This window comes from Lemur catta, chromosome 1 (assembly GCF_020740605.2).
Source record: "Lemur catta isolate mLemCat1 chromosome 1, mLemCat1.pri, whole genome shotgun sequence".
Lineage (NCBI taxonomy): Eukaryota > Metazoa > Chordata > Mammalia > Primates > Lemuridae > Lemur > Lemur catta.
In genome coordinates, this window is record NC_059128.1 from 247,016,618 (window position 1) to 247,037,025 (window position 20,408).

A 20,408-nucleotide genomic window follows, 5' to 3' on the forward strand; every position below is an offset into this window, starting at 1 on the left:
TTACTGATAACTTTATCAACCTCAGTCAATGACACTTATGCAAAGCTCTTTACAGCATTACACAGAGAACAGAAAAGAAAAAGAAAAAAAATTGAAGTCTTTGATGTTTAAAGTAGGAAAAACAGATGTGAGAGGTTCAGTGGTTTAGGTTTCTGGTATATTTTATGCTGCATCTGTGATGGAAAATGAAAAAAATTCTAATCCCATAGAAGCTTTCAAAGGAATTTTTAAAAAATTGCCAGTCTGAATTAATTACTTCATTCAATAATATTTTATATGGACACATTGAAACAGAGTTTGAAATAACATGTCATGGTCTCATGGCTTGTAGTGTTGAGACAAATTTTATTTTAATCATTTGAATACTCTCTTTCTAGTAATCACAAAAGAACATTACCCAATCCATTTAGAATTCTTGGGAAAGAGCTGAGAAATAGTATGATTATTCTCAAGATTTCTGACAGAGGTCAAGTTAGAGAAAAAAAAAAAGCAAGCAAAAATCTGCTGATACTACTTGTGATGATAACCAAGGCACTAAGTAAATGATTTTAAAAGAAATAATAACTGAATCAATGATTTAAAATAAGGCAATGGGAAGGTGAGAAAAACTACAAATTGGAAATAACTGAACAAGCATCACTGGTGGAAAGAAAGTGTCTATCCCGGGCCACTGGGACAAGAATAAGAAGCAGACAGTGGGCAGCATGTCTTCTTTCCTCCTCCAGTCTTCCAGGCTCCCTCTAGCACCCCCTATTGGTAAAGTCCAACAGGGAGCCAGCCAGGCAAAGCGGAAATGTAGTTTACAGACTTCCAGCCCCAGCATCACAAAGAGCAGTATATAAGGCTGGGTTTGAAGTTTACTAGGTAGCACACATGTCACTGATATCAGAGCATTTAATATGATCAATATGATCAAGTAAAATCGTGTCCTGTAGAATATAGAAACATTATATCTATCATAAATGTGTTGGCTGTACTTTCTTCTACTTTTTCTCCTCAGGTTACTTTTGGCCATTCTATATTTACTACTTGTTTCCTCAAAATGGGGAAGAGAAGAAATGGAAAAGAGTAGATATAAGAATATATAGAAATTTCAGTATGAGGAGAAGATTAGAAACCAAGCCAACCTCTATCCAATATTCTGGGAAATGTAGATGTCTGGTGAACTGAAATGCAATTGTGATTTTTAAAATGGTATTTTATTGCTTATCAAACCTTCCTTCCAAAATACCAAGCACAACTGAAAATGCAATCATATAAACTAGCGATTGGGGTATAATCTAAAATAAACTTCTGTAAGAACACTTCTTGTTTTATATTAAAAAATAGAAAGTCTGCCTCATTATATTGTGTTGCTTATTTTAATAAAAAAATTACCCCTTCCTATCTATGAGGTGTTCCATGATTAATCTGTGATTTTGAATAACAACAGCACACAGCAGCATACTCATAGCTACAGAGTTTAAGAAGCACAACAGTAAGTAATTTATACATACAATCACTTAAATATATAAATGATGTGGGCCTTGTCATTGATGGAAACATTGTTATGCAGGGTGTGATTGTATAAATGAAAATGTATTTGCAGACTCATAGAGACTCTCATGTCTATCAATATAGTCATATGTGAAATTATTTGTATTTAAAGCTATACAATAGAGCAGAAAAATCACGGGATAGTCAATCTGAGAACTACTATTTTGTGTAGTATCAGTCTGTGATGGCTTTGACAAGTTACTAGACTTTGCTGGGTCTTGTCATCTTTCAGATGGTGGTGGTAGTGCCCAGTCTGTGTAGGGAACAAATGCTTGAATTTCAACTCTGTGCTAGGCACTATATTCTAAGAAATATTTACAACACCTCTATGAGATAAATATCATTATTTTCATATAATAGAAAAGAAGTCTACTGCCATACCAACCATGAACGCACCCGATCTCATCTGATCTCAGAAGCTAAGCAAAGTAGGGCCTGGTTAGTATTTGGATGGGAGAAAAGAAAACTAAACTTCAAAAGGAATAGGAAAAGAAAAGACCAAGGTCACAAAGCTACAAAGTTATAATCAACACTTGAACGAGCTATTCTCTATCCAACCTAAGGTAATACTTGTAAACTATGAAGTGCTATATAAGTGTATAAACTCAAGATAATTTCTCACTCAGCTTTAATTTTTATTTTTTTTGAGACAGGGTCTTGCTCTGTTACTTGGGCTAGAGTGTAGTGGTGTCATTATCACTCACTGCAACCTGAAACCCCTGTGCTCAAGCAAGCCTCCTGACTTAGCCTCCTGAATAGCTGGGACTATAGGTGCACACTACCATGCCCTGATAGCTTTAATCATTTAAATCAAGAAAGATTTTTAAAAATCTCCTATGAAGCTTTTGGGCAGCAAATCTTACCAAAAAGTTTAGTCATCTAAGAGGAGGAAATGGCTCTTCTCTTGCACCCCTTAGTTTGCTATGAGTTGCTTTATTTTATTTATTTATTTTTTTAGAGATGGTCTCACTCTGTCACCTAGGCTGGAGGGCAGTGGCATTATCATAGTTCACTGCAGCCTCAAACTCTTGGATTCAAGTGATCCTTCTGCCTCAGCCTCCTGAGTAGCTGGGACTACAGGCATGTGCCACCACATCTGGCTAATTTTTCATTTTTTTTAGAGACAGGGTCTCGCTATGTTGCTCAGGCTGGTCTTGAACTCATGGTATCAAGTGATCCTTACCAAGTGCTGTGATTACAGGTGTGAGCCAAGGTGCCCAGACTTTATTTTTTGACATAGGTTGGAATTATCCTAACAATCACTCAGTTTTTCACTTCCTGAAAGTTTTATATGAAAGGAAAAACAATATTCACCAAGATAACTTCAAAATGTGTTTCATCCCCTAGAGAAATGAGAAAGCCTCATTTTTCCAACATAATCTATAGTCACACCATGTGTTTTACAGTATTTTTTTCACAGGTAATGTCCTCTCTACCTCTATTTTTTAAATATTTTTTTTCTAAAACATAATTCATATTTCATATACTTCATACTTCATCTAATTTCTCCTTTAACTGAATTTCATCAGTATTTAAAACCATGCCACATTAATAATTATATATATATATATATGTAGATATATATTTCCTCTAGAACAAGGAGACTAATTTTAATAACACTCAATATTTGGTGGGAACACTCAGTTTTGTTTCATGTTGCTACCTGTTTTTTTTTCAGTGTATTATTATTGTTTTTCCAATTAGATTATACACACTTTGAAACAAGCTAGGTTTTCATTATTATTCTCAAAGCTATTAGCAACAATTATCACAGTGTGGTTGCTTAGCAAATTCAATTAGCATTATTACCTCAGTAAAATTTTATTATAATGTTTCTTTAAAATTTACCACTATTATTGATATAGACTCAGCTTCAATCTCTGTTAATAATCTTTTAAAAACTACACATAATATTTAAAAAGTTGAATAAAAGCTACATGAGAAATAATGAAATAATATCTTCCTATCTTTTATTGAGTTTCTATAATCATTTTAACAAAAATATTTAAATACTGTAAGTAGTTGTTTATGAGAAGGAATAAGTGAAATTATTTCAGAGGAAATGATTCTCCTTTCAACCAGACAGTATGGTAGTAACCAAAAGTCATTATTACCTGGATGGTAGTAACTAGCTGAGCACAACTTTTTCTCTTCTTGTTCCACAGTTGTCCCTCAGCAACAAAGAAATATCCACTCCCCAATATCATGCTATTATTGGTGCCAACTAAAGATCAGGGTAAAGTTTCTGTTAATGTAAACAGGTAGACTTTGTGATTGTAAAGTTTCCTGAAGACTTTCCTTCAATCTGGCAAAATTCAGGCCAATGTATCTGAACCTCATCTGAGACTGGGCCCATAGAACAGTCATTGTTGGGGCCGGTTCCAAACCAGCTTAATCCTTCAGTAAGTGTGCTGACCTGAGTAAATTCAATCAGAAGGCTTTATTCAGTTTCAAGTGAAAAAAAAAAATCTCTTAAAAAGTAAAAAGATCTCTTTTAATACATCTATCCTCATACTTATCAGGGGTATCGGGAGGAAAGGAATTATCAGAATAGATCGTGATCCTGATACTACATTTTTAGAATCAGCTTATTCAGGGAAAAGTTAAGGCAATTTATGGGGTAAACGGTAAAAGAAATTGCAGTCATTGCCCTGCTAAACCTTGGAAGAAATGAAGAATTTCAGTCTTTGGTGCTGTCAAACTGACACCATTCATCATCCTTGAATTGGCTTTTGGCTTTAAAATAAATAAAGCAAACCAGAGATCCTCTTCAGAGCCCCATAATAAAGGCAACTCCCTACTGTAGCTCATCTTGGTTCTGGAATGGATAGCAAAAAAAAAAAGATTTCAAGTCCTTAATACTCCCAAGACCGCAACTCACACTGGAGTCAAACAATCTCAAGGAGTTACTGAACTAGGTATTGATTGCAAACACTGGGGCTGTTTGTTATTTGATTTTTCAGTTTCCAAGGAATGAGGTGAAATTCACATCTCTTCAAAAGAAAGCATGCTCTGGTTCCTGGAAGCCAGAGTTTACATGACTTGAGTTCATTTAAAGAGAATAATTTATGTTGGCATGAATAAATAATAGCAGGGAATACTAGCTGTCCAAACACCATATATAATACCTTAAGAAAACATTTGGACCACATTGTAATGTCTTCTGTATTTTATGTTATGAGCAACTATAAGAACTAAATCATTTCAAAATCACCTACCCATTCAGGTTTTTTAAGCTGGATTTTCAAACAGCATCCTGGCATTGGTTTGAGATACAGAGGCAGCTTATGTTGTAATCAACTGTCTCCTTTCTAAGCTTGCCTGGAAAACTTGAAAGTGAATGACTTACAAAGAGTATCAGAATAACATCGTGCCCTTTTACCCAGTCTCTCTTCATGAGAAAATAATAGATAAATAGCAAGTGAGTTTTTAGAAGACCACAGACCAACTCATTTTGTGTGTGAGAGAAAATTTCTACGTCTTTAATTACATTTGTAGATGAAAACCTCCCCAGCTGTTACAAATTAAGCCCTGCTCACTGCTTCTGGTAGATATATCTGTACTGAGTACATGGCTTTGTTTTCTTTTGTTTGCATTAAATCTTAAATGAACCAACTCTTTTGAATTAACCTAATAGCAGTTGAACATTGAGTGCCATCCTCCTTGAGTTTTTTTTCCCCCTACAGACCAGATTTTTATATGTCAGGGTTCAGTAAGATTATTTATGTTATTAAATCTAGAAATAAAGATTTAAATCATAATTAATATTCTTTAATTCTAAGGATAGAAGATATCTGAACTGGAGAGCAAATATTATAAAACTAGCCTTTATTTCAGTTAATGGCCAAACACAAGAGTTGTATAGCTCAAAGGAAAGTGCATGGACCAGGAGTGAGAAAGTGTCAATTATGGCTCCTTATGCCATGTGTTAGCTGCAGGATCTAAGAGCCATTATTTGACTGAGCTTCAGTTGTCTTTTCTAAAAGGTAAGGACAATGGGCAGAGATCCTGTCTAGCATTAAAATTCTGTGATGAGATAAGTTTTCACATTGAGCTATTTTAGATTTTACTATCTTAAAGGAGAACAATAAATTTACTTTTCTTATGTAGTGCTCTTAGTAGAGGCATTTGTTAGTAATGGAACTTTACAATAATCTGGGCCCACCTTTTCACAGTCAATTTCAGCAACACCTGCTGGCTTTCAGAAATCTATTTTTACTACTGAGAACTAAAAACTCTACTTGTAACTACATTGTGAGAATTCCTTATGTTAATGAAGAGGGTATGGAAATTCACCATGATTTCTGAATTTAGAATGCCAGTTTATTACCTAACATATATTAGGTGTGTAAGTCTTATTCTGCATGTTAGGTAATATATCCATTGCTGTTCATATGCTGTGGTTGGCTGAAAAATGAACTCCCCAAAAGATAGCCACTGGAACCTGTGAATGTTAACTTATGTGGAAACAAAGGGTCTTTGCAGGTGAGATTAAGTTAGAGATCTTGAGATGTGGAGATTATTTTAGAATTATCAAGGTGGACCCTAAATGTACCTTTATAAGAGGAAGGTAGAGGGAAGTTTTATACAGACAGAAGACAATAAAGCAATGTAATTATGGAGGCAGAGATGGGACTGATGAGGCCACAAGCCAAAACATGGGGACAGCCACTCAAAGATAGAAGAGGCAAGGAATGGATACTCTCATAGAACTTCCAGAGGTAGTGCAACCCTGACGCACCTGATTTCAGCTCAGTGAAACTGATTAACTTCTGGCCTCCAGAACTGTGAGAGAGTACATTTTTATTGTTTTAAGCCACCAAGATGGTGGTAATTTGTTACAGCAGCCATAGGAAACTAATACATATATTACCAATATTTCTTTTCATTTTTACTATCAAAGAGCATGGCTAATACAAGTCTTGATGCCACAGATTTCCTAAACGGCTGAGCTATTAGGCGTCTTAGCTTCTATTTTGCTTCTATTTGGCATCTCTTTCTATAGATCAATAGTTAATGAGAGTTTTTTTGAAAGATTTAGCCTAGAGAAATTTTGTGTTCATGACGGTATGGTGTGACACTTACTTCAGATAATGGAGAATATATAACTCAATTTTTCTTGGATTGCTTTGGTCTCTAGGAAGCTGAATGTGAAATGTTAAGTTTACCTTTTAACCATATGGGCTCCATATATATGTGCTTTCCTTTACTAGTAGGTTGAACTTCTCTATATTTCCCTGACATGAGCTCTTATTTCTATTTTGATTTTACCATTTTATCATGAAATTATCTTATGAAAGTCACCTTAAAATTTTTTCCAAAACAAGGAAGTATATACATACCAAAAAAAGTAAGTACTGCTGGACGAATTCTATTCAACAACTAGACGTTTGTTAAAATGATATGGTTGTAGGTATGAATTATAGGTACACATTTAAAAGTGTTTTGTCTCAATGGTTAGAAAATAAAATGCTATTTAAATAGACTTTAGTCCAAACATCAAATTATTTTACAAATTATCCAGAATTCTTATCTACATCACAAATTAAATTTTGTGGTTGCCTTATTTCCCTGCTATAAAATTATCTATTAAGTTCAAATATATGACTTAGCAAACAACCACAGCATATGACATGAATAAAATTCAACTTTATTTTTGTTTTCTACTGTATTCAAGATGTATTTGGTGTGGATAATTCTTCATGGAGGAAAGTAGATATAGGCATCACTAGTTTTCTGTCATTCTTTACCTTTTTAAAAATTTTATAGATTTAGGGGTACATGTGCATATTTGTTACCAGGATATATTACATAGTGGTGAAGTCTTGACTTTTTGTGTAACTCTCATCTGATTAGTGTATGTAGTGTCCATTAGGTAATTTCACATCCTACACCCCTCTCCCACCTTCCCACCCTCCTGAGTCTCCAGTGTCTATTATTCTATTCCCTATGTCCATGTATGTGTACACATTATTTAGCTCCCACTTGTAAGTTAGAACATGTGGTATTTGACTTTATCTGAATTATTTCACTTAAGATAATGGCCTCCAGTTTCATCCATGTTGCTGCAAAAGACATGATTTCATCGCTGAGTATCCCATGGTAAATATATATCATATTTTCTTTATTCAATTGTCAGTTGATGGACACTTAGGTTTATTCCAAACCTTTGCTATTGTGAATAGTGCTGTGATAAACATGAATGCAGGTATCTTTTTGATAGAATGATTTTCTTTCTTTTGGGTAGACACCAGTAGTGGGATTTCTGGATTGAATGGTAGCTCTATTTTTAGTTCTTTGAGAAATTTCTGTACTATTTTCCATAGAGGTTTTATTAATTTACATTCCCACCGTGTATGAGCATTACCGTTTTACTGCATCTGTGCCAAAATCTATTATTTTTTGATGTTTTAATAATGGCCATTCTGACTGGTGTAAAATGATATCTCACTGTAGTTTTAATTTGTATTTCACTGGTAATTAGTGATGTTGAGCATTTTTTCATATGTTTGTCGACCATTTGTATGTTTTCTTTTGCAAAATATCTGTTCATGTCTTTTGCCCACTTTTTAATTGGATTATTTGTTTTTTTCTTGTTTGAGTTTTCTGTAGATTCTGGGTATTAGTCATTTGTCATGTGCATAGTTTGTGAATATTTTCTCCCATTCTGTAGGTAGTCTATTTACTCTGTTGATTATTTCTTTTGCTATGCAGAAGCTTTTTAGTTTAAGTCCTATTTGTTTATTTTTGCTTTGGTTGTGTTTGCTTTTGAGATCTTTGTCATTCTTATATAAAAGATCTTCCATTAACTTGAACATAGTCTCAGTTTGGTTAATAGGGTGTCTGGTTCTATACTATTAATAATAAAAATGATAAACTTGTTTTACTGTTAATATATTTTCTCCATGCCTAGCTTGAGCTAGCCTCAGATATATATGTCTGCAGTAAGAAAGAGACCATACATGGTTTTTTCTCCTCCATTCACCAAACCCTGAACTACCACAACACCCCGATCTCATCTCACTGTTAGCTCCTCCATTTGCTAGTTGCTAGTTCTTATCCTAATGGATCAAAGGGAAGAGGACAGAGAAAGGGAAGTGAGGCATTTGGAGAATTTTGACTTGAAATTATACCATCATTAGTCAACTGTGTGCTCTCATCCTAACAGGTGATTCTTTCTTTCATAGTGCCCTTTCATGGGCTCTTGAACGTTCCCATGTCCTCCTTTGGTTCCCTTGGCACCAGAAGACGAACCATGAATCTCTCTTCTGGGGAGTCATGGGGACTTAGGCTCTTTCTGCATGTCTTGGGCATCCAGCTTGACACATCCAGGAGTTTTTTTTTTTTTTTTTGGCTGAGGGATCTTTTTGCCTCTAGCTGTATCAGATAGGACTCAAGATGACCGAAGGCAAAGTGACCCTTTTGCCATGACCACTTCTGAGAGAACAGCTTAATGGCCACATAGCAACAGTCTCCAGATTTTGTTTGAAGGCAGTTATCAGACTGCTTTCCAGGCCACTGTCAGCCTAAATGTCTCAGGTATAATTTGGCACCTGTTCTCTATGTGATTCAGCTTCAGGGAGCACATTTCAAAGCTATCAAAGTGGTCCCCTTGAAATATGTTATTCACTTAAAAGGTTTGAGGTGAGGAAATTGTCATCCTTCCATTAGAGTGAGTGAAAATGGCCTTCTCTAAAGATATTTTTATCATGACATCTTTACTTTTTCTCCACACTCTGACCCCTTTTATTGGTCCATGATTTGCTGAGAAGATTTAAGAGTCATAAAATTGGTTCATAAAGAAGTGGTTTGAATATCCGCATATGTGTATTCCTCTTACATATCCTGAAGGTCTAAGAGGTGTCTACTCTTTCCAGTATTGACACCTCAGTTCCTGAAGCAGAAAGAGTTGCATCTAAAAATCCTAATAACCTGTGACCTTCAATCCTGGCTGTGCACAGAATCATGCAAAAAGTGTTATGGAGCACACATGCCTAGACCCCTTCCTAGGCTATGAATCATAATTTCTGTGGTCCAGTGACTAGAAATCCAAATTTTTGAAAACTCAAGAGATAGTTCTGAAAAACCATTAAGGTTTTGCTTCATTGATAGGTATATTTAAAGAGGCATAAATTGTGTGATGCTCATGAATGGATCTCTTTTGGTGGAAATATCATAGATATTGTGAATTATGCTTTTATAAACAGTTTTTTTCTAAAAAGTTCATACCCTAAAATTATATTTTTATTTATAAAAATGTAGAAAATTCTTAATGTCTTAAAAGAGAAATTATTAATCCATGAAACTTTATGCCTTTAGCTGATTTGTATTTTTCTTTTAATTTCCTTTTACTATAGAGCCATTTAACAGATAATAAAATATATATTCTATATATCTATAATTTCTTGGTATGTGTTATTGCTGAAGCTGCTAGCATTAGTGGAGAAACTATGTTTTCACTCGAATTTTCAATTCAAATCCTTTCATGGGGCTTATATTCCCTCAAACAAAGTAATAGCATTAAAATATTTGATTTACTTCCAAAGGAATCAAAATTTCCATGGAAGTCTGCCCCCAAATGTATAATATGAAAAATATATGATATTTTAACTAAGAATCATAATTAAACACTTTAGGCAGTCAAATAAAATTTATCAGAAAGAAAAGCATTTGCTCTGCTGATACATTTATGACATTGTGCCTTGGGATAGCATTGCAGGAGCCACTTGATATTACCATGAATATTTGAGCAACGTCAACCTTAAGCTGCCAAATCAATCTGGAAAGCAAAAGGCACTTTACACAGGTAATCTACTCATGGGCTTGTTTTGATATGAATTTAAACTTTGCTCTCCCTTGAGAATCTTAAACTACAATATCAAACCCAGAATCAAACAAAAATTATACTTAAATGTAAATAATAAAAACATAATGTTTATATTTAAGGTCAGAAATAATAGGTGGTCTTCCATATGGAGTAATTGAAGAGGCTTTGTGGGCAGAGTATAATTATGACCTATAAGTATCAGCGCCTAATATATAGAGAATTCTCCTTGTCTTCTCTCTTCAAATACAACTATTCCTTCCCCCAAATTAGGACATTATGATCAAATAATTTTGCCAGGAATAAATTTTACAGATTTATTAATATTTCCTTTTTGACAGAGAGATGGGTGGCAGATAAGAGAACTGAGATTCTGGGAATCCAGAAATAATCATGAAAGAGAGGGTAGGAACCCAAAGATGCTCAAAGATAGTCTTTATTTCCCTCAAAGATCTATCTCAGGATAGCTTTTCAAAAAAAATCTAATTTGCTTGCATGATTTAAAATATCATCTTAGTTATTCATTGCTGTGAAACAAAGTACTCTAGAAGTTAGTGCCTTAAAATATCACACATTTATTATCTCACAGTTTTTGTGGTCAGAAATCTGAGCAGAGTTTAGCTGGGTCCTCTGCTTTGTGGTCTCTCATAAGACTGTAATCAAGGTATTGGCCAAGGTTTCACCTGAAGGCTTGGCTGGGGAAGGACCTTCTTTAAAGCTCACATACATGGTTTCAAGTGAGATTTAGTTCTTTAAGGATTGTTGGACAAAGGGGCCTCAGTTCCATGCTGACTATTGACTGGAGGCTACCCTCACTTTGTGCCATTTAGGTTTTTCCAACATGGCAGCTTTCTTCATCAAAGTCAGAAAGAGAGGGAATCTTCTAGCAAGATGAAAGTCACAATATTTCTAACCCAATGCTGTGGTCTGAATGTTTATGTCCCCCCCAAATTCATATGTTAAGATCTTTACTCCTGTGTTGCTAGTAATAGGAAATGGGGTCTGTGGGAGGTGATTAGGCCATATGGGCAGAGCACTCATGAGTGGGATTAATACCTTTATAAAAGAGTCCTGAGAGAGATAGTCACCCCCCACATATAAAGGCAGAATGCACCATCTGTGGGGAAGGGACCTCCTCACCAGCCATGGAATCTGTTAGGATCTTGATATTGGACTTCCCAGCCTTCAGAATTGTGAGAAATAAATGTTTATTGTTTATAAGCCAGCAAGTTTATGGTATTTTGTAATAGCAACCTGAATACACTAAAGGAATGCCACTGAATGGGTAATTTATAATGAACAGAAAATTATTGGCTCATGGTTCTGGAGGCAGGGATGTCTAAGACTGAGGGGCTGGGATCTGGCAAGGGCCCTCTTACTGCATCATATCATGGTGGAAGTCATCAAATGGCAGAAGGGCAAAGAGAGGGTGAAAGAAAGAGCAAGAGGGAGCCAAATTTGTCCTTTTATAAGGAATCCATTCCCATCATAACAACACTAATTCATTTATGAGGGTGGTGTCCCCATGACCAAAACACATCCCCCTCCCCCTCCCCCAATGCTGCCACATTAGGGATCAAATTTCCAAGACATGAACTTTGGGGGACACATTCAAACCATAGCAACACCTAATCATGCAAGTGACATCGCATCACCTTTGTTATATATTATTGGTTAGGAGCAACCCACTGAGATTAGCTCATCCTCAAGGGAAGGGATTATGCAAGGTTTTAAATTATAGCAGATTGAGAGCTATCTTAAAAAGCCACAGCTCAAATATTATCTTGTTTTTGTACTTTTAAAAAATTTCACTTAAAGTCCATCCAATTTCCCATGCTAGAAAGATGTTGTCATGTCTACGGCCATACCACCCTGAATGTGCCTAATCTCATCTGATCTCGGAAGCTAAGCAGGGTCAGGCTTGGTTAGTACTTGGATGGGAAACATGTTGTCATGTGCAACTTCTCTCCATTTTCTCTCACTACCCACATCTAGTTCATCCCTAAGTCATATAGCTGCTTTGACTAGAGTTTTCTTGAATCTCTTTAATCTACCCACCTGTCACTGTTCACTGCTGAGCATCCTTCACTTGGAACACCATAAGGGGCTTCAAAGACTGTTTCTTGAGTCCTCATCACTCTTATTCACCACTTCCTTACCTTGGTACTTGGGTTAGTTATTCTCTGGGGAATACTATCTGTTCCTATCACCCTTTCTTGACCAGCAAATTCTTATCCATTCATTAAGTCTAGTTTAAATGCCACCCTATCAATGAAAACCTAGATTTATAGCATATGACACAGTAAAGGCCCTATCTCTGAAATGTTGGAGACAGGTGATATATAGTAAAGATATCACAAGAAAATTTTGCTCCAAGGTGAAAACCTTTCAGATCTAGGCAAAGCTTTCTGTTCATTATTCTTCTAAATTTAACTATAGAAGTCTGCATGCAATTTTAAAGTAAAGGATGCCACCTGCAGCTAATAAGCATTGCTTAGGGACAAAGAAAAGGACAAAGGCTGTGCCCTCACATGGTGAAAGAGCAAAAGAGCAAAAGGGGGCCTGCGCTAGTCCAGGCATTAGTCCATTTCTGGGCAGAGCTGTCATGACTTAATCGCCCCCAAAGGCTCTACCTCTTAATACCACCATAAGGCAGCTTAAATTTCAACATGAATTTTGGAAGGGACATAAATTCAAACCATAGTATAGATTGAGGATTTTTCTTAATTTTCCAGTTATTAATTAGAGTTAGAAAACTATTTTTTTTGTTGTTAGGTGTGCTATAATTTTACAATACATATAATATGTGTATGTATTCAATATATACAATAATATATTTTTAGGGGCTTTTGTTTTCCTATAGTTGCCTACTATTATATTATTGGTAGTGGTGGAGGGAGATGTGGGGTCAAGGTGACAAAAGGAAAACGTGAAACATTATTGAAGAAATATTGTTGCAGACCTACCTTTTTTTTTTTTCTTTTGAGACGGGGTCTCATTCTGTCTCCCAGGCTAGAGTGCAGTGGCATCATCATAGGTCACTGCAACCTAAAACTCCTGGGCTTGAACAATCCTCCTGCCTCAGCCTTCCAAGTGGCTGGGACTATAAGGAGCGTGCCAATACTCCTGTCTAATTTTTCTATTTTTTTGTAGAGATGGGATCTCACTCTTGCTCAGGCTGGTCTCAAACTCCTGGGCTCAAGTGAGCCTCCCACCTCGGCCTCCCAGTATGCTAGGATTACAGGTTTGAGCCACAGTGCCTGGCCCAGACCTATTTCTTTCTTACAATAGGTTTTACTTCTTTTTACTTCCGTCAATATAACATTTTATTTAGTCATTTGAGTGATCTATTAAAAATTTGGGTGAGAATAGATATTGTGATTCTCTTTTGAGAATTTCTGGTGGAGAACAACTGAACATGGCTCAAGACCTGGAAACTGAATATCTCCCGTGTCTAAAATGACTTCCTTGATACATGATACATGGATGCTATATAAAAGATTTTATTCTGCATGTAACAAACAAGACGGCGAACTCCCAATAGAGATGTTGTGCTTCTGGCAATCAGGAAACACTACTATTTCACATACTGAGATTACTCATAGGCCTGATTCATCACAGGTTTGGATATTTAATTGCTTTGTGCAATAAATGAAAACCTACTTCTCACATGCACCCTGATTTCTTGGTAATAAACATAAATTTTATAAGAAGAATCAATTTAAGTTTGACACTTTCAGGATTACTTTACATTCATTTAGTATGTTTATCGAATACCTATTCAGTGAAAGGTACTAGCATATAATTGTTATATAATTGTAATGCTATTATCTCATGGTACTGTGCTAAGTAGGGCTGAGAAATGGCCAGCTCTTTTATTAGAATGTATCTTACTGGGTGACCTGAAACCCTGTAGACAGACTATGACCAGTGCGTAGTTGGGAGGACCCTAGTAAGGCCTATTTATTCCAGCTTGTACTGGGCATATTTATTTATTAAAGTCCTTCCATTTACTGTTAGAGTTGGAGTTTTAGGACCTAGAAGAGGTCATACACAAAAACAGAAAGTATAGGTTCATGTGTGTAGGATATACAAGGAAATCTATCATAACATTGCCAAGGAAATAACTTTTGAATTACAAGGACTAAGAGGCACTGGGTGAAAACCTGCATTAATGTTGTGAACCAGGATGGGGAAAAATTTCTGGATTGAAATTGACTATTCAAAAAAATGCTATAGAGTGCCTGGAGGCCTACTTCAAATTTTGTTGCAATGATCAGACCTGTCTGTGTGAGTTACCACATGTAGCCCAGAATTGCTAGACGTGTCATATCTACATTTACTCAACTGAGGTAAATAGATTGTTACGCAGAAGTACTACAGTAAAAATCTGACTTTAAAGTCAGATTTAACTGGTTTTCAATCCTGGCTCTGATACCAGGAAAATGATTTAACAGTTCCGTGCCTCAGTTTTCTAATTTGTAAAACGGAATAGTATCTATCCTATACAGTAAACGTGATGATTTGATAGAATACAATTGAATATGACATGTTTAGGAGCTGTATCAGAGTTTTCCAGGGAAATAGGACCTATAGGAGATATATATCTATCTATCCCTATCTATCATTATCTATATCTAGAAATATATGTATTTTTAGGAACATATATATGAAGAGATTTATTATAAGGTATTGGCTTATGCAATTATGAAAGCTGAGAAGTCCCATGATCTGTGTCTACCTAGGAAAGCCAGTAAGGTAGTTCAAAAGCCTAAGTGCCTGAGATCCAGTGATATAGATTCCAGTCCAGATCTGAAAGCCTGAGAAACAGGAGCATGGTGGGTAGGAGAAAATCAAGGTAGCAGCTCAAGCACTCAAGCAAAGTTAACTCGGCATTCCTCCACCCTTTTGTTCTACTCAGGCCTTCACCTGACTGATTGGTGCCCACCACATTGGGAGGGCCATCTGCTCTATTCAGTTCACCAATTCAAATGCTAGTCTCTCCTGGGAACACCTTACAGACACACCCAGAAATAATGTTTAACCAGGTATCTGGGTATCCCATGGCCGAGTCAGGTTGATACATAAAATTAACCATCACTATGGCTAAATACCAAATGACTCAAAGGAGAAAATGTAAAATCCCCATGTTTAGCCCAAGAATGTGGCCAATAAATGTTAGCTCCCTTCCCTTTACATCTCCCAGCTTGTGCTATAATTTCTACTGATTCTGTGCTTTTTTAGGAAATGACTTTCTAAGAATGACCCTATACTAATTAGGTAAAACAGATCTCAGATTAGAGTTTCTGGTATGGCAGAAAGTAGTGATGAAGAGCACAGACTCTGAAACTTGGCTGGCGCCCTGCTCAGCTCTACATTAGCAAACTGGCCACGGGAAAAAGTCTTAACCACTCTAGGCCTGTCTGATCTGTAAGATATAATCTCTCTCATAGAATTGATACGAGAATTACATGAATTAATAAATGTATAGCATCTGGCACGTTGTAAGCCCCTTTTGAATGTCAACTTAAAACAAAAGGCACATAGGGTAGCATAAAGAGCAACACCCTAAAGTCAGAAATCAGGGCCCTAACCTCATCTTTTACACCTGCTAGCTTTCTAACTCAACATGTTTAACTTTACTAAATCTTAATTATCCTATTTATAAAATCAGGTTACTATTACCTACCTATCCAGCCTACTTTACAGGGTGAAACTAAATGAATTTATGGAAATCAGACGATGCCCATATTTTGAGAAATGTTATTACCTCGTATAGTATTACGCTAATTATTTACAATCTACCAGTGTTATAAGAAAATCATTTGTTAAACATTTATGTATGTGCAATTTTAAACTCTGCTGGGCTGAATCAAGTGTGCACTCAATCGTATAACCATTGGATCAGGAAGACAAATCATGTAAGTCTTGAGCTATACTTCAACTTATGCCCTATATCTAATTTTTCTCCTTCGTTTGTAACCTTTCTCTGAATAATTACTGATGTATGAGGAATATTTTCTTGACTTTAGATCCTGGCTCTTAAAGTTAAATTCTGAAAAGTAAGCTCAAGGGACATTACTTTTTTACATTTTTGCTAGTAAAATATAATTATATGAACCCAGTAGAGAAGCCACTTCCACAAGTAAAATATTTAAATTATTCTATAAAAGCTTAAAATTTCAAGCACTTTTAACCTACTTAAAGAAACAAGGGCTGCTTCCTGGGATTAAGCCAACCCAATTAATTTGTAGAAAATATACTAAAGATGTTTTTCTATGTGCAAGAACGAAAGGTGCAAAGGCTGTGTACAGAACGTGGCTGATCTTCATGGTGAATTAGTCTGAACCTTCCCGCCTTTTTACCCTCAAATGCTCACTGCACGATTTCTTTCCAAACTCATTAACTTTAAAGTGGATGCTTGCATGACAGAGATAAATAAGGTTAGAGGAAGAACAAGGGCTGGGGGAGGAAAGACAGGTTTGCAAGGTGAAAAGATTTGCATTTGTGCCTTTAGTACAAAGAATCTGTGTTCATTTTGGGAAGTTTCCTGGATTTATATGTTATGTTTAGATCCCCTATTTTTCTACCTATATGATCTTTTAGAATTGTAGCATGTCTTGAGATTTCTTTTATGAGGACTATTTCTGTTATTGCTTATGAAGTTGGTATTTCTTTTCAGGCAGGATGTGTCTGGACAAACCCAAATTGTCCATGATGCTATATGTCAAATTAACTCTAATCAGCTATGTTATCCTGGCCAATTTTTTTTCAAATTTAGCTAAAGTCATTATTTGTACGGATTTAAATAAAAATCTTCTCCTTCTTTCTTCATCTCTGTTTATATCTTTTCATTTTCTTTCGCCTTTCTGGCTCTCTTTTTTTGTAAATCTTCTCTCCTTCCCATTGTTCTATTCAGACCCTTTTATAAAAAAAAATGTCTTTCTCCTTTTAAATTTTCTAGAGTTAAAGTTAGGGTTAGGGTAGTGAAATCCTGGTCATTACGTATATATTTGCATAAATTCTATCAATGAGTAATAAACCTCTGGGCATAATTCTGAGCATGTTTTAAATTCTTGCGTGCATGTGAGTGTGTATGTCTTGGAAGTGCAACACCTTGGCTATGAACTTTCTGAATGGCCATCTTCATGTTTTCATATATTCTTTTTGAAAACAGTTTGCCAAGAATGTTAAAATTTTTTAGAAGATATTGAGTGTGATGGTTAATTTTATGTGTCAATATGGGTTGACTACGGTGTCTGGTTTTTTTGGTCAAGCACTAGTCTAGATGTTGCTATGATGGTATTTTGTGGATGTGACTAACATTTACAGTCACTTGACTTTAGAAAAGATTTCCTTTTGCAATGTGGGTAGGCCTCATCCAGTTAGGATTTAAGAGCAAAATCTGAGGTTTCTTAGAGATGACGAAATCTGTCTCAAGACTGTGTTATAGAAATCCTGCCTGAATTTCCAGCCTGCTGGACTGTCTTACAGATTTCAGACTCAAGACTGTATCATTAGCTCTTAACTCTTACCTGAGTTTTCAGCATTCCTGCCTGCCCTATGGATTTCAGATTTAGTCCTCACAATCTCATGAATAAATGTTTTAAATCCCTTTCTCTCTCTTTCTCTCTCTCCATGTATACATATATACATGTATATGTATACACACACACACACACACACACACACACACACACACACACAGACTCAGAGTAATCCCTAGGCATCTGTGGGGGATTGGCTCCAGGAGCCCCCATGGATACCAAAATCTGTGGATGCTCAAGTCCCTTATATAAAATGGGATAGCATTACATGTAACCTACATACATTTTCCCATATACTTTAAATCATCTTTGGATTACTTAAAATCCCTAATATAGGTAAATGCTATGTAAATAGTTGTTTTGCTGTATTTTTATTTGTATTATTTTATTCTGTTGTATTTTTACTTTTTATTTATTTTTTTAATATTTTTGATCCATGGTTAGTTAAATTCATGGATGTGGAACCCATGGATATGGAGGGCCGACTGTGTGTGTGTTTGTATGTGTACATATACATATATACGCACACACACACGTATGTCCTGTTGGTTCTGTTTCTCTGGAGACTGATGCACTGAGGCATACATCATAATATTCCGAAGGTTTGGTTATTTATCTTGATTCGCCACAGCTTAAAAATAGGTTAAGAGATTCTTGTCCACTAAGCCTAGTGAAGAGGGGAAAATGCAACCCCAGGAGCTTGATGGCATATGCAGACAGGTAGGTGGGATCTCCACAGGTAGGTAGTTGCTGTGGAAGCAGAAGAAAAATCAAGGTGGGGTGATGGGCCCCTCAGTCTGGACAAGGTGAGAGGACTTCAGGCCTAAGAGGACCAACCCTTTCGTGCCCTGTCACCATGGCAGTCTCCTTACCCAATCTCTCCATTCCTGGAGAAAGGAAAATCTAGAATTCACCATGATAATTTTTATGTCGTTTCAGTGAAATGTGGCTTAACATAAAAATGAAATTGAATTATAGAAATACAAAGCCACATTTCTTTTTTTAAACATTACTTTGTATTTCAAACCTATAGAAAAGTTGTAAGAATAGTATAAAGAACTCCCTCATCCTATTTACCCAGATTCCAAATGTGTTCTATCATCCTTTCTTGCTATACATATATATCCATTGTCATTTGTCCACCTGTTTGAAAGCAAGCTGCAGCTGTGATGTTCCACTAAATATTACAGTGTTTATCTCTCAAAACCAAGGACATACTCCTATAATAACTTTATATTAGCTTCCAAATCTGAAAATCAACATTAATACAATACTACCATCCAATCCACAGATTCCATTTAAATTTTATCACTTTTTCTAACCATATTGTGTTTTCCTTTGTGGTCCAGGACCCTATCTAGGTACACTGGTTGCATTTAGCTGTCCTGTCTCTCCAGTTTTGTTCAGTCTGGAACAGTTCCTCCATTTTCCCCTGTCGTTAATGAACTTGACAATATCATCCTCAACTTGAGTCCAAATGATGTTTTCTCCTAACCATGCCCAGCCCATGCATTCCTGACAGAAATGGCACCGAAATGATGCTGTACCCTTTTCAGTTCATCACACTGAAGGCACACATGTTGAATCATCTACCACTGGTCTTTGATCAGCTGGTCAAGCTGGTGCTTACCTGGCATCTCCATGTTCCCCTTTGTAATTAATTAGTTTTCTGTGGGGATAAATTCTGATATACACTACTTATCAAACACCCAGCTTTTGGTGATTTCCACCTGAATCAGCTGCTGGTCTACAATGGTTGCCAAATGGGTAATTTTCTATTTCCATCACTTTGTTCATGCATTAGTTTTTATTCTGTAAATGGGAGCTTCTCTTTCTTTTTTATTTATTCATTTATTTATTCTTCATTTGTTTATGTTAGTATGGACTTATGAATTTCTGTTTTATTCAATGGTTAGTAATTCATTACTCTCATCATTATTTTGACGCTAATTGTCATAGATCTGGCCCCTTCACGCTGACACCTATATCGATTTGCATTTTCTACCATCGTAGTACTAACCAGGCTTGACCCTGCTTAGCTTCCAAGATCAGGCAGGATCGGGCACATTCAGGGTGGTATGGTCATCAGCTGCATTTTCTTACTATCTGGCACAACAAAATGTCCCAGGTTCATCTTGGTTTTGCCTTACCTCAGCCCTGGAATCAATCATTTTCCTAATAAGTTCTGGTTCCTATTAATAGAGGATGGTATTCAGAGACCAAGATCTGGGTACTTGATCTATTCACTGTTTTTGGGATGGGATATCATTGCTTTAAAGACCTCTCAGAGAACAGAACTAGGAAATACATGTGTACATATTCATATATCTACATATGCATAGCTCTAAATCTGAGTATTTGCATAAAAAGAGCTCATACTGGTATCTCTTATTTAAATTCCACCCCTGAGGAGTCTTTCTGTTTTTCTCTCTATCCACATTTGTGCACATCTTCTCTGACAGTGAGAAACCTACTCCCTTTATCCTCCCCCTTGTCCCCCC